Source organism: Asterias amurensis, chromosome 7 (assembly GCF_032118995.1).
Source record: "Asterias amurensis chromosome 7, ASM3211899v1".
NCBI classification, from domain to species: Eukaryota; Metazoa; Echinodermata; class Asteroidea; order Forcipulatida; family Asteriidae; genus Asterias; species Asterias amurensis.
The window spans coordinates 20,425,035-20,438,046 of record NC_092654.1 but is presented as its reverse complement, the minus strand read 5'-3'; the positions used below and the strand labels follow the sequence as shown (position 1 = coordinate 20,438,046).

Genomic DNA, 13,012 nt, shown 5'->3' with positions numbered 1-13,012 from the left:
ATCCATTTAAGGTGCATCGGGGCAAATACGGACGGGCTGTGCCTCTCTTCGTAGTCGCTTTAACTTTGTTACGAGTGAAACTTGAGCGTGGGTACTTCAGAAATCAATACTAAACTCAGACCACGTTAAATACACAATTTGCAAAGTGGGGTGCACTCAACTTTGTTTTTCCAGCGAAATATTTATTCGCGTGGTGAGGTGTGTATAGGAGAGATGTATAAGAGCACAACGTAATCTACCTGTGGTATCTTTCTGCCTATTATTATGTGTAACCGAGTGGTAGCTTAATGTATTCTAGTTGATGGTGAATATTATTAGGGGTTTTATTGGTCGCATAATTAGTTGTTTTAGGCGACCACTCTCCTCTACATTGCTATGTCTTACGTCACCGGACATTAATCTGCAATTCAAATCGCTATTGGGATCTAGATCATCGGGTACGGAATAGATATATCTGGTGATAAAATTGTGGTAGTCGAAGGTGAACGCAGTCTGGATGCCTGTGTATAGTTTCTTGAGACAGACACTGTGGACCTATCACCTGTTCTTTTGCATTTTACATCAGACCTTAATCTCAGTTCGCTCAAGAGGGCCGTCAGTACACGGGACTTGTTTTTCTTCTTTCTACTTCTTGAAGATGTTCACTCCGTCCCTGTCACTCCCTTTCTGTAGCGGTGGATTTAATCCAATAAGTTCATTGCAGATGGCGGTATCGAGTTCGTGACAAGAAGTCGAAGCCTTTTTTCCTGCCCCTCATTTTTTTCCTGGGAGCGGTGGTTTAAACATCACCTCGTCCGTGAAACGTCAGTCAGGAGAAGATCAAAGGTTAGTCTAAGAAGTTAAATGGTCTCTGGAAAGGAAGTCATATTTCAAGCTTGTGGTGATTATTAAGTGGTAATAAAGCTTTATAGGCTATGTGTTTGTGATGCCTTGTCCGTTTGTCAAGTAACGCAGTGTCGTGTACAAATGTTTCGGTACAGTTAAAGGCACTGGACACTATTGCATTGGCTATTCAACATGATTGTTAGCATTAAGGCAATATTAAGCTGTTGAGAGTACAACATATTGTGAGAAACAGCTCCCTCTGAAGTAACAAAAGTATAGCAACAGTTATTAATGTTATAGGCATTGATAATTATTAATTTGCTACCCGTGACAAAACGCACACTGTATAGGTTTGTTACCATTCCCCTCGTCACCTTCTAAAGTCCGCTATTTTAGTATCAACGGTTGTTTAGAAACAGAGGTATATCATCAGAATTGTTGTATCTCTGTTACACTTAAAGTTCTATGTTTGAGCTTGTTCGAAACAGCCGCTGCAACGGCTGTTTCGAACAAACCAACGCGTTGCCAACTATCACTAAAATTACATTATACTCGGTACTTCATTTTTGAAAAACAATTGCATGTGATTTTCTTTTTTTCTTGTTGAAGACCGCACATTTCTAATTTAACAACCGTGGCCTTAATATAATTTAGGTGATTCAAGTAAAACTGATATAAGTTTAGATGCTTCGAACCACCATTCTCAATTAGTGAGACAAGCACAGATTCGAATGGGGCCTGGCGCAATTTCTCAGTAGGTCCATAGATTTCTAAGTGGGTCAGTCCCATCTCATATTCACTTTAAAATCTCCCATAGCAACCTTTGAAGGTATATTTATGGAACAACTTCACGAACGAAAATGACTACAAAGAAATTGAATATGAAAGATGTGATATACAATATGACGTAAAACTTAAGGCAAACACTTGCATTTAAAAGTATTCCCAAAGCGGGACTGATCCGAAGATTGCAACCTTTATAAGATAAGCAAGAACACATTATATTTTTTTCCAGTCGATTCAAGAAAAGAATCTGTTCTAAAATAAGAAGTACAAAATGAATTCTGACGATGTGTGTCAATGACCATAATATCATACCAACATAATATGTTATGCAATATTTTGAGCCATCTGTCATTCAGTATGGTTTCACTTTTAGGTCAGATTTTCTCTTCTTTTTATGTTTCGAAACAGTTGGTACGAGCACAAAGGTTTTTCCCACCCTCTTCATTTAAAAAAAAATTCCCAGATATTTTTGACTGCACCAACTTTTTCTCTTAATTTTGGTATTTGGCTAAAATTATGTTTTGATGTCTGTGCCTAATGACATTTGATGACCTTTGCTTATTTGTCAACAACGAGTAATGTATGATGAGACAAATCGTTGACATGATACTGTCACTGACCTAATTATAATCTACACACCTGTGTTAGTACTTTGCCGGGTTATTCGCTGTTGTCGTTGTTGTTGTTGTTGTAGTTGTTATTGTTGTCGATGTTGCTGTGTCTGATGCTGCTGATACCATTGTCGTCACAGTTGTTGTCGTCGTCACTGCTGTTGTTCGTCATCGTTATTGTTGTTGTCACAGTTGTTGTTGTTGTTGTTGTTGCTGTTGTTGTTGTTGTTGTCGTTGCTGTTGTTGTTGTCGTTGTCGTTGTCGTTGTCGTTGTCCTTGTCCTTGTCCTTGTCCTTGTCGTTGTCCTTGTCCTTGTCGTTGTCGTTGTCGTTGTCGTTGTCGTTGTCGTTGTCGTTGTCGTTGTCGTTGTCGTTGTCGTTGTCGTTGTCGTTGTCGTTGTCATTGTCGTTGACGTTGTCGTTGTCGTTGTCGTTGTCGTTGTTGTTGTCGTTGTCGTTGTCGTTGTTGTTATTGTTGTTATCGTCGTTGTCATCGTTGTTAGTCGTCGTTGTTGTCGTCACTGTTATTGTTTTCGTGGTCGTCGTCAACGTCGTCACCGTTGCCGTCATCGTCGTCGTCCTCGTTCTCGTTGTCGTCCTCGTCGTCGACGTCTTAGTCGTTGGTCATCGTCATCATAATCGTCGTTGCTGGTGTCGTCGTTGTCGTCGTTGGCGATGTTCTTGTTGTTCTGGTTGATCACATGTATTTCGTTTTTGTTTTGTTTTCCAACAAAATACTTTGTTTCACATGGTGATACTTTGTCTTTTTTTTCTCTCAAAAGTTTCATAGTAAAAGATCCCCTTTAAAACAAAACATGCACTTCGCGGCAAAATATTATACCTTATCGTAGACCTTGGAATTAAAATGAACGTAGTTTCCTAATGACAACGCCATCCTTTCATTATGGTATCCCGATATCCTACCATTTTAGATAAACACCTGCAAGATTTAGTCCAAGGTCGCAAATACAGTTAATAATGATCTGTGGGATACAAACGTCATTTAGTAAAATGCATTCCTGCTTCTTATATATCTCAGGTTTCTTCGGTTGAGTACCCGTTTCCATTACTTCTTTACAAAACCCAATAATTTCACGATACCGTTGGTTTCCGTACATATATTGTATTCTTGAGTTCACCAGGTTAAAGTTTAGCTTTCAACAGCACATTTATTTTTGCAGGGACTGAAAAAATATGTTGATTTCCTTAGCGAATACCACCCCCCCCCTCCCATCTGCCATTTGTTTTCTCACCATTTCTTCACTTATAGTATTTGTTAATATTTTGGGGATCAATCGGTTTTGTTTCAAACAAATTGTTTCATGGCCCTTTAGAACCAAAACGCAAGAATGGAACTATGTTGTTTACACCATTACTTCTTTTGGGTATAGGAGTCCTTGTTAATTATTTATTTGCTTAAATTTCTATTTTTATTTATTTGTTTCTCATTGTGACATTAATTTTTAACATAATTGCTAGGTCTATTAAAGCCATTATACACTTTCGGCACAGACAAAAACAATTCAAAGATTTACAAATAGCTTACAGGGTTTACAGAAGGTAGTGGTGAAAGACTTCCCTTGAAATATTATTCCATGAAATGCTTTACTTTTCGAGAAAACAGTAAAACAATTATCAAGTCTCGTTGTCGAGAATTAAGGATTTATTTTAAACTCATCTCATGAAACGGCGAAACGTGCGGAAACAAGGGTGGGTTTTCCCCGTTATTTTCTCCCGACTCCGATGACCAATTGAACCTAAATTTTCACAGGTTTGTTATTTTTATAACAGTTGTGATACACGAAGTGTGGGCCTTTCGAGAAACACATAGTCGATTTAAAATGAGGATGTTCTAACGACAGTAAAGAGGCCCATTGAGTTACAGAATGGTAGTTGATATAGACTGTTAAATAAACATTATAGGTTTTCCTGCTTCAAAACCTTGCAAACTAAATTAAATTTTTGGTAAATACAGCTCGATTGAAGGTAAAGTCACTTTGCAGCCAAAAGCTCAAAATCCTGGGGCTTTTTGTTCAAACCCCTAAAGGCAGACACACAGTAAATAATGTTTTTTTGTATACTGACAGGTCTGTCTTCCCCATCCATGTATTTGATTCCTCCTATAGCTTGGAACCACGAAACAAGATACATACCACTGTTCAAACAGTTTAAAAGAATGGAAAAGAAAATACCACGTGTATAGTAAGGCACAAAGAGAGTGCTCGGGGATAAACTCTCACAGAATAGAACATGGGGAAGGAGGTTGACAAAGGGATCTGGGGCGCCAATCCAGAGAGAACAGAACACAATTAATCAGGTAACAGTTGGCGCGCTCTCGGTTTTTGGTTTTGTGTTTCGGACTAATATTTTTGAGGAAACATTATCCGGGCGTTGGTTTTGTACGGGCAAGGGGCGCAGCGGGTGGCTGGACTCTCCTAGCAACAAAAATGTGTTTGGAGAGAGGAGGATGCCTCCTGGTAACGTACTATCTGTGAAACCTGAAGTGTTCTGCTTAATAGGGAAGGAATATAACATGTACGATGTCTTGAAAAAGCCTCATCTAAACACTGTTTGATTTTTACATAACCGCATTTATTTCTGCAGTTTCATGTATTGCACACCTTTCTACCGAAATGCTATTAATAAAAAACAGGCAAGTTAGGGAACCTTGGAAACCTGAATTCTCCTTATGCACAAATTTAACATAAAAGCCTTTTTTATAGAAACACGGTGTAAATTCTACTCCACGTCACAACATTTGTTTTACATACTGCACACTTTTGTAAGGACATGCTATACAAAAGTCATGTTTAAGGAACCCAGCATACCTTAAAGGCAGTGGACACTATTGGTAATTGTCAAAGACTAGCCTTCACAGTTGGTGAATCTCAACATAAGCATAAAATAATCAATCTGTGAAAATTTGAGCTCAACCGGTCATCGAACTTGCGAGATAATAATGAAAGAAAAAAACACCCTTGTCACACAAAGTTGTGTGCGTTTAGATGGTTAATTTCGAGACCTCAAGTTCTAAATCTGAGGTCTCGAAATCAAATTCGTCGACAATTACTTCTTTCTCGAAAACTATGGCATTTCAGAGGGAGCTGTTTCTCACAGTGTTTTATACCATCAACCTCTCCCCATTACTCGTCACAAAGAAAGGTTTTATGCTCTTAATTATTTTGAGTAATTACCAACAGTGTCCACTGCCTTTATGTATCGTGAAAACTATAACATGCATGTACGATGTTTATAAAGCCTCGTTAACACTGATTTCTACATAATAAACGCATTTGTTCCGGCTGTTTAACATTTTTAACAGACATTTTTGTCCTGCAATGCTCCATTAAATGTCAAGTGATTAATCTGACATGCCTACTCTAATGTTTTCAAATGTTTGTTTTTTCAAATACATTAGTCGCAATTCGTAGAATTTTGTTCTACCCTCCTGCAATTCTGCCAGACAGACAAGACGAATTATGTCAGCTAGAGCTAATAATCCTCGCAATTAACTCAATCATTATCCGGCATCGTACATCGTACCTCTAATATGTCGGTAGTGTCAGCTATACGCTAAAGGGGAATAACGGTCAATGAAGCCACGTGAATGATGGTTTCTTCTTCCAATAAAGTGGTCAATGCTCTCATATACCGCGGCGAAACTGGATAAATGATCTGCAAAATTATGTGCACTTGTTTTCTATGTATTATTTGGTTAAAGGTACCGAACACTTTTGGTAAATACTCAAAATAATTGTCAGCATAAAACATTACTTGGTAACGAGCAATGAGGAGCTGGTGATAATAAAAAACATTGTGAGAAACGGCTCCCTCTGAAGTAACGTAGTTTTTGAGAAAGAGGTTAATTACTCACGCATACATTAAAATACTTCAGACTTATATTAGGCAAATGAAAGCACCCAAATCTGTGAAACAATGGTGGATTTCTTCTATTGTTCTCTTGCAACTTCGATGATCAATATTGAGTTAAAATACAATGTTCACACATGTTTGTTAATATTTTATGTTTGTTTGGATATACACGTGAGAATACTGGTCTTTGACAAGTGCCTTTATTAAGTCGTGAATGGTTTTGATATAATCATAACCAAGAAACAGTTTCAACCGCGGGGCTTTCCCTTGAGCATTTTCACCTCAGCCTTTGGTCTGGGGTAAACTGTACTTTGAACGATGCGTGAAAAGAAGCTTAAAAGACAAACATGTTTAATGTAAACAAAGCCTATGTGATTGTTTTATGTGCGTGATAAATGTTGCCTTAAGTGATAAACGGCACTCAATAAATATCCGTCAAACTGTTTACTGACACTACGACAGTTTTTTAATTGGCTAATGTAGTAAAATCGGATACAATTATACTGTATCGTAACATATTTTTTTTTACGATAGATTTTACGATAGAACAATGTAATCTTTCCTAAAAAAAAGACATCCACTCTTTTGTGTTTCGATTTTGTTTTCCTTTTATCGGTAGCTCGTCCTTCAAAGATACTTTCAAGGTCGATTGTTGTCCCTTCACAGTCAGCCTTACACTCTATTAGTCGATTAATCGATACAACATCATGACATGGATGGATCTATAAGTATTCATTCAAAATGTTCCGTAACCCCCCCCCCCCCCCAACTCCCACCCTCTTACTATCTGACTCATACGAAACCGATTATTGGAAGCAAACATAAGATACGTCTCATGAAGATATTTCACTTCCACTTTGACATCTACTCTTAAAGACACTGGACACTACTGGTAATTGTCAAAGACCAGTCTTCTCATTTGGTTTATCTCAACATTTTATATTATGCATATAAAAAACCTGTGAACATTTGAGCTCAATTGGTCGTCAAAGTTGCGAGAAAATAATATGGTAGAAAAAACACCCGTGTCACACGAAGCTGTGTGCAATCAGATGCTTGACTTCAGAAGGAGCCTTTTCTGACAATGTTTTATGCAGCTATCAACCTCTTCCCATTATTTGGATTTATGCTAATAATTATTTTGAGTATTTACCAATAGTGTCCAGGGTCTTTAATATGAAGTCGTTGCTAAAGAGGAGTGTTGATGTTTTATTAAAAAAAAAAAGCAAATATGAAAAAAAACAGAGATATGAGGATCGACTGTACTAATTCTGGTTTCAACCATTGCTTTAGCATTCACGAGGAACCTGTATTTAATATACAGACTTAGAACCAAATATCTCCCCATGCTGTAGAGATAGGTATTGAATTCAAACTCAAATTAAGTACAATACTTGGAGATGGATAGTACCAATTTACTAGTGAGGCGCTGTAGCCGGCTTTTCCATCCCCAACACCCCACGGAAATCTTCTTAAGAGCCCTTCATCTATCGGAACTGCCTCTTCAAGAGTAGTTGGATTGACTGTTCATGTTCGACGAAGCTGCCTCAAGTCAGAATTCTCTCTCACTATCCTTCATCTTTTTTATTATCTCCTAATTTACTTCTCCAATCTGTCTCATGGTTTATGTGAAGGTCGAAATTCGATTCGGTATTTTAAAGGCAGTGGACACTATATTGGTAGTTACTCAAAATAATTATAAGCATAAAACCTACTTGGTAGTGAGTCATGGGGAGAGGTTGATAGTATAAAACATTGTGAGAAACGGCTCCCTCTGAAGTGACGTAGTTTTCGAGAAAGAAGTAATTTTCCACGGATTTGATTTCGAGACCACAGATTTAGAATTTGAGGTCTCGAAATCAACCATCTGAAAGCACACAACTTCGTGTGACACGGGTGTTTTTTTTTCTTTCATAGTTCTCTCGCAACTCCGACGACCGATCAAGCTCAAATTTTAACAGGTTTGTTATTTTATGCATATGTTGAGACACAGCAAGTGAGAAGACTGGTCTTTGACATTTACCAATAGTGTCTACTGGCTTTAATGTGATAAAATGTCTGTCCATATTGCGCGGAAAATGTGTTAAAGGCACTGGACACTAGTGGTTAATATTAGCACAAAAACCTACTTGGTAACGAGCAATGGGGAGCTGTTGAAAAATAACACATTTTTGAGAATTGGCCCCCTCTGACATGACATAGTTTTTGAGAAATTTTTTTTACACTGAAGCCTATCATATGCATCTGAAAGCAAACACGTGCAACAAGTTTTTTTTTTTTTTTTTTTTACATATTATTTCGGGATACATCAGGCAAGAAGATTGGTCTTTAAAGGGAAGGTAGACGTTTGGTAATTGTTAAATACCAGTGTTCTCACTTCGTGTATCCCATCATAACCAGATAGGAATAAAAGACTTCTAGCTAGAAGTCTTTTATTATTTGAGTGAGAAATTACCTCTTTCTCAAAAACTACATTACTTCAGAGGGAGTCATTTCCCAAACTGCTTTATACTTTCAACAGCTCTACAATGCTCGTTACCAAGTAAGTTTTTAAGTTAATTTTTGTTTTGAGTAATTACCAAACGTGTACCTTCCCTTTAACAGTGACCAAAGGTGTGAAGTGCCTTTAAACGTTGACTAATGTGAATCATTGGTCAGCCTAGAAACACTATTTCCATGGAATGCAGCTGTCCAAAGATGGTGTCGCATCAAATAGTCTATAAATACTAATTGAATTGCGTGCCTTTGCCGACTTTATGTTTTTCCCTGTGGTTAAAAGTGAATACGATGTAGCTAATGCGTATATAGACATAACTCTCATTCGCAATTACGGATTTAATGTGCTGGCGCTCATGTTGTTAATTTCTCAATCTTTCATGAAAATGGGGAGAAAGATAGGTCGGGTTATTTGTCAATCTTTAATATTCCCCAAAAGAGGGGAAAAGGAAAACATTCAGACAGTCTGGAAATTCTGGGTCACTTTAGTGCACTAAACGGTGGCTATATTTTGGTGTTTTTTTTTTGTAGGTGAACACATTTTATGTTCAAGGGTTTGGGTACTTTTTATACTAATTTTGGTTTTTACCCATACACCGATGTGTGTTAGCACTGTATACTCAGTACTTTCCCGAGTCCTGTGAAAAAAAATATCACAGGCATGTTACTCGGGTGGGATTCGAACCTGTTACTCGGGTGGGATTCGAACCCACGACCCTTGCAATTCTAGAGCAGTGTCTTACCAACTAGACTACCGAGGTTACCCGGTAGCTAGAGGCAGTTCGAATACTATGTTTTAGCAGCGGGTACCGCAACGTATCCCCGATGCAAATTTAACATCTATTATACTTTTTATACGACACAAACCACAAACTCACATAATTTACATACATCTTTCACGGTTTAAAGACAACTTGACGATGTATGAAGCTGAAACTTCTACAGGCAAATATTATTTATAACATTACATACATCTTCATTCATATCATGACCAAATATCTTGATCTATACAATATACCAAACCCTTTAAACAACCTTCTTCATGCTAAAAATGCAAGTTAAGTTATGCATAACGCAAAACATGGGTGGGAGCTTTCTCTACGTCTTTGTTGCATCACCAGCTCTCCGGGTAAAACCAGTTCCCGTTTTCCCCAAGAAACATTGGAGGAGACTCTCGTCCATTGCTTTAATTTCCGGAGGTATCTGATTTCAATTTTCATCTACTTTTCAATCAGTTGTAAGGAGTACGTGTGCTTCTTTTTGAGTATAGTTTCTTTGTCCAAAGGCATGTTATAGATTGGTCAGGCTTGGGTTCACCAAGTATTACTGGGATGGTCATTTTTCTAAGGAGTCTCTCATGACCTTTGACCTACACGTGTTCCTTCGTTCTCATCATCGGGCCCTAAGCTGTTGTGAAATTTTGACCTCTAACCCCAAGATACAGACTGCAAACAATTTACAGAGTTTGTGTTTTTCGTTATCAATTTTATCAATATAGGTCATGTATTTCAGACGAAGAAAAATTCTTATGAATTTACAACGAGAAAATCAAGTTGTAGGCCTAAACTAAACAGTTTAGTTAATTTTCTTGCAACTACGAATTGAGCCCAAAATTGTCACACACCTGTTATTTTGTGCATATGTTGTGATACACCGAGTGAGAATACTGGTCTTTGACGGTTACCAAAGTGGCTTTAAAGTATATTTTGAGTATAGTAACAATGTAAGAACCGAGATAAATCAGCATGAAAGTGGAGTCGAATAAATTCATGGGTTTAGACCTCAAGCGGTAGCTGTCAAACATTACCAATCGTGCTGTATCACGATGCCTTTAGACCAAAAGGCACATACCTTTTAAAGCCAACCCATTCAACACGAAATCGTGATGGAGCACCCAAAAGAATTCAATCGGTTTACACAGCAGATTCGTTTAAGAAATGCATGCCTCACTGGAATGTTCACACTATACCCCCCCCCCCCCCCCCCCAACCGTAACAACACACTCTTCAGGAAGAAACTGGCCGAGACTAATGGATTCACCCCTCAATCTGCGCTACGTTCTATTGTACGTCAAGCATTATCTTATTACTCAAGAAACTTTACTTATCATGCCATGCCCCCCCCCCCCCCTCTCCCTCCCCTGATATGATGTGTAACGTAAGGGGTTTCAAGTGTTGATTGAAAATAAATGCAAGGAGGCCGATGATGACGCCCGGAGTGCACGTGAAGAAACGACGGCACCGGTCATGACTGTTGAGCAGATTGGAGTACACGTTTTTGGACTGCAGTGGTTTTTCCATGTAATGTAATGCAACTGAAGACGGAAGGAAGACACAACGCAGATTGTTTGAAACGTGTCTAAGTGTGAAACCGTTTGAAGTCGATGTCTTCTTATTGGCTTGGATTGAGCATTGATGTTGTCTGATGATGATGGCTTACTCATGGAAGGTATCAATGCGGGTTGTAACAACTTGTCTGAGTTTTGCATGACTGGAGTTCGTTTGTGTGGGGTAAGTTTATACTATTCGTATTGTTGATTATGGCAAAATGTCCGAATATAGGCATTGTGATCACTATTAAAACATGTTACAACACATGTTTGATTTAAAGTATTATCTTTCCACATATTTCTTCGTTTGTAGGTATATTGTTCCCGTAAACACATAATGTGTTTGATTTTTTTACTAAGTGAGCAATTGACAATAAAGGTGTAATTCATATTACGAGGTCGTCCGAAAGCAAAATACACGAGTTTTACGAAAACCGACAAATGGCGGAAAGTTAGACACACTCGGAAGTGTTTTAAGTAGTTTGCTATAATGTTTAACTCTTTAGGAACGTTAAAGGCACTGTACACTATACGTAATTACTCAACATAATCGTCAGCATAAAACGTACTTGGTAACAAGCAATGGAGAGCTGTTGATAGTAAGCTATGTGAGAAACGGCTCCCTCTGATATAACGTAGTTTTCGAGAAAACAAAGTAATTTTCCACGAATTTGGTTTCGAAACCTTAGAATTAGATTTTGAGGTTCCGAATCAAGCATCTGAAAGCACTAAACTTCGTAATTGGTAACAATAATGAAAACATCCCTAGACATAACAAAAATGTTTTGTTGGCGTAACCCGATCGACCCTAAAAATACGGCCGACCCTGGATATGTTTTTTTGTTTTTCATAGGAAGAAATTTAATGATAAATACCTGTTTAAAAGAGTTAAAAATACGTTGTACAAGTCAATGTATTGTTCTACAATATAGACATTCCCTTGTTGATAAACAATCCGATTTGGACAGCCGATTTGGTTAGCAAAACTTATGTTTTAACATGTTTTAACCAAAATCAACTTATTCTGCAATCGTGCAATTAAACAATAACAGTGATACCTTAAAAGAGTGGTTCTGTTTTAGATGTCATTTAATACGATTCAAGATTGAAATTTAGTTTTGACGACTTCTGATCAGGATCGATCTAGTTTGAATGTTTTAATATGAGAACAATTAACTGCTCACTAAATTGCCTTCGTGTCATTTTTGTTTACATACGAAAAGCTCTTTGAATAAAAGTCTCACTTTTTCTCAGAATCAAGGCATTATGTAACAACATTGAAGTGATAGAGATTTTAATAGATGGCTTGCCTAAAACCACTGTTCACGTGTATACCATTTTCAAAACCCAAGTCTCGACACACCTGGGGTGACATGTCTTTTTCTTCAGCTGCGCCACTCACCTGGAACTATCTACCACTCCGTCTCAGATCTTGTCTTTGTTTTTGTACCACAAAATTCAAATCTTCTCTCAAAACTTATGTCATAGGTTTTCAAGGACTAATTTTGTTGTGTCTGTTTTTTTTTTCCTTCTTTTTTACCGCGCCTTGAACACCCAGCAGTGTGGTTATGTACGCATTACAAGTCTTATTATGAAATAAAACAACAACCTGATCACTAACTTTTAAGTTGACTGTGTCCATCAATGGTATAATTCAATCAATGTGTTAACTTCATTGCATGATACGTTCTTATATGATGAAATTTCATCCATTTTGCTTGAAAATGAAACCAGATATATTACACATGCAAGTATTCCCTCTAAACGATACTCTTGCAGATCATCATCAAGTCGAGCGCCATGTAGAGGCTCGAGCCTGCCTAGTGATTTTAGTCCAGATGTTCCGATCCAGCATGCAGGAGCATAGTTCCTCAGCGCTGGCCAAGCCGGTGTCTTGTTTCAGATGGGAAACAAATAAGAGTCAAATACAGATACGAGTCAAATACGATCTGGAATGTTTGTAAGCTGAAGTTTGTGAAGACTGATGTTGACCGTAAACAGCAATGGGTATAAGTTCCATTCCATTCTTAATTTTCTTTCATACCTTTTGGATATATAATGCAAGAGGCTTGATGGTGGAAAGAAGGCAAAAT

The 13,012-nt window shown here is 37.8% G+C and overlaps 1 protein-coding gene across 2 annotated transcripts in view; it reads left to right on the top strand.

The window, feature by feature from the left end:
- Positions 1 to 711: 711 nt before the first annotated feature.
- The window catches only part of LOC139939875 (neuropeptide S receptor-like), an 89,197-nt gene continuing 76,896 nt past the window's right edge, over positions 712 to 13,012 (top strand). The window contains exons 1-2 of one of the 2 annotated variants that reach the window (XM_071936029.1): positions 6,739 to 6,822; positions 10,786 to 11,100. The gene's annotated coding sequence lies outside the window, so the exon portion shown is untranslated. Of the gene's footprint in view, positions 826 to 6,738; positions 6,823 to 10,785; positions 11,101 to 13,012 lie in introns of those variants that run through there. The other variant, XM_071936033.1, reaches the window with a different exon arrangement.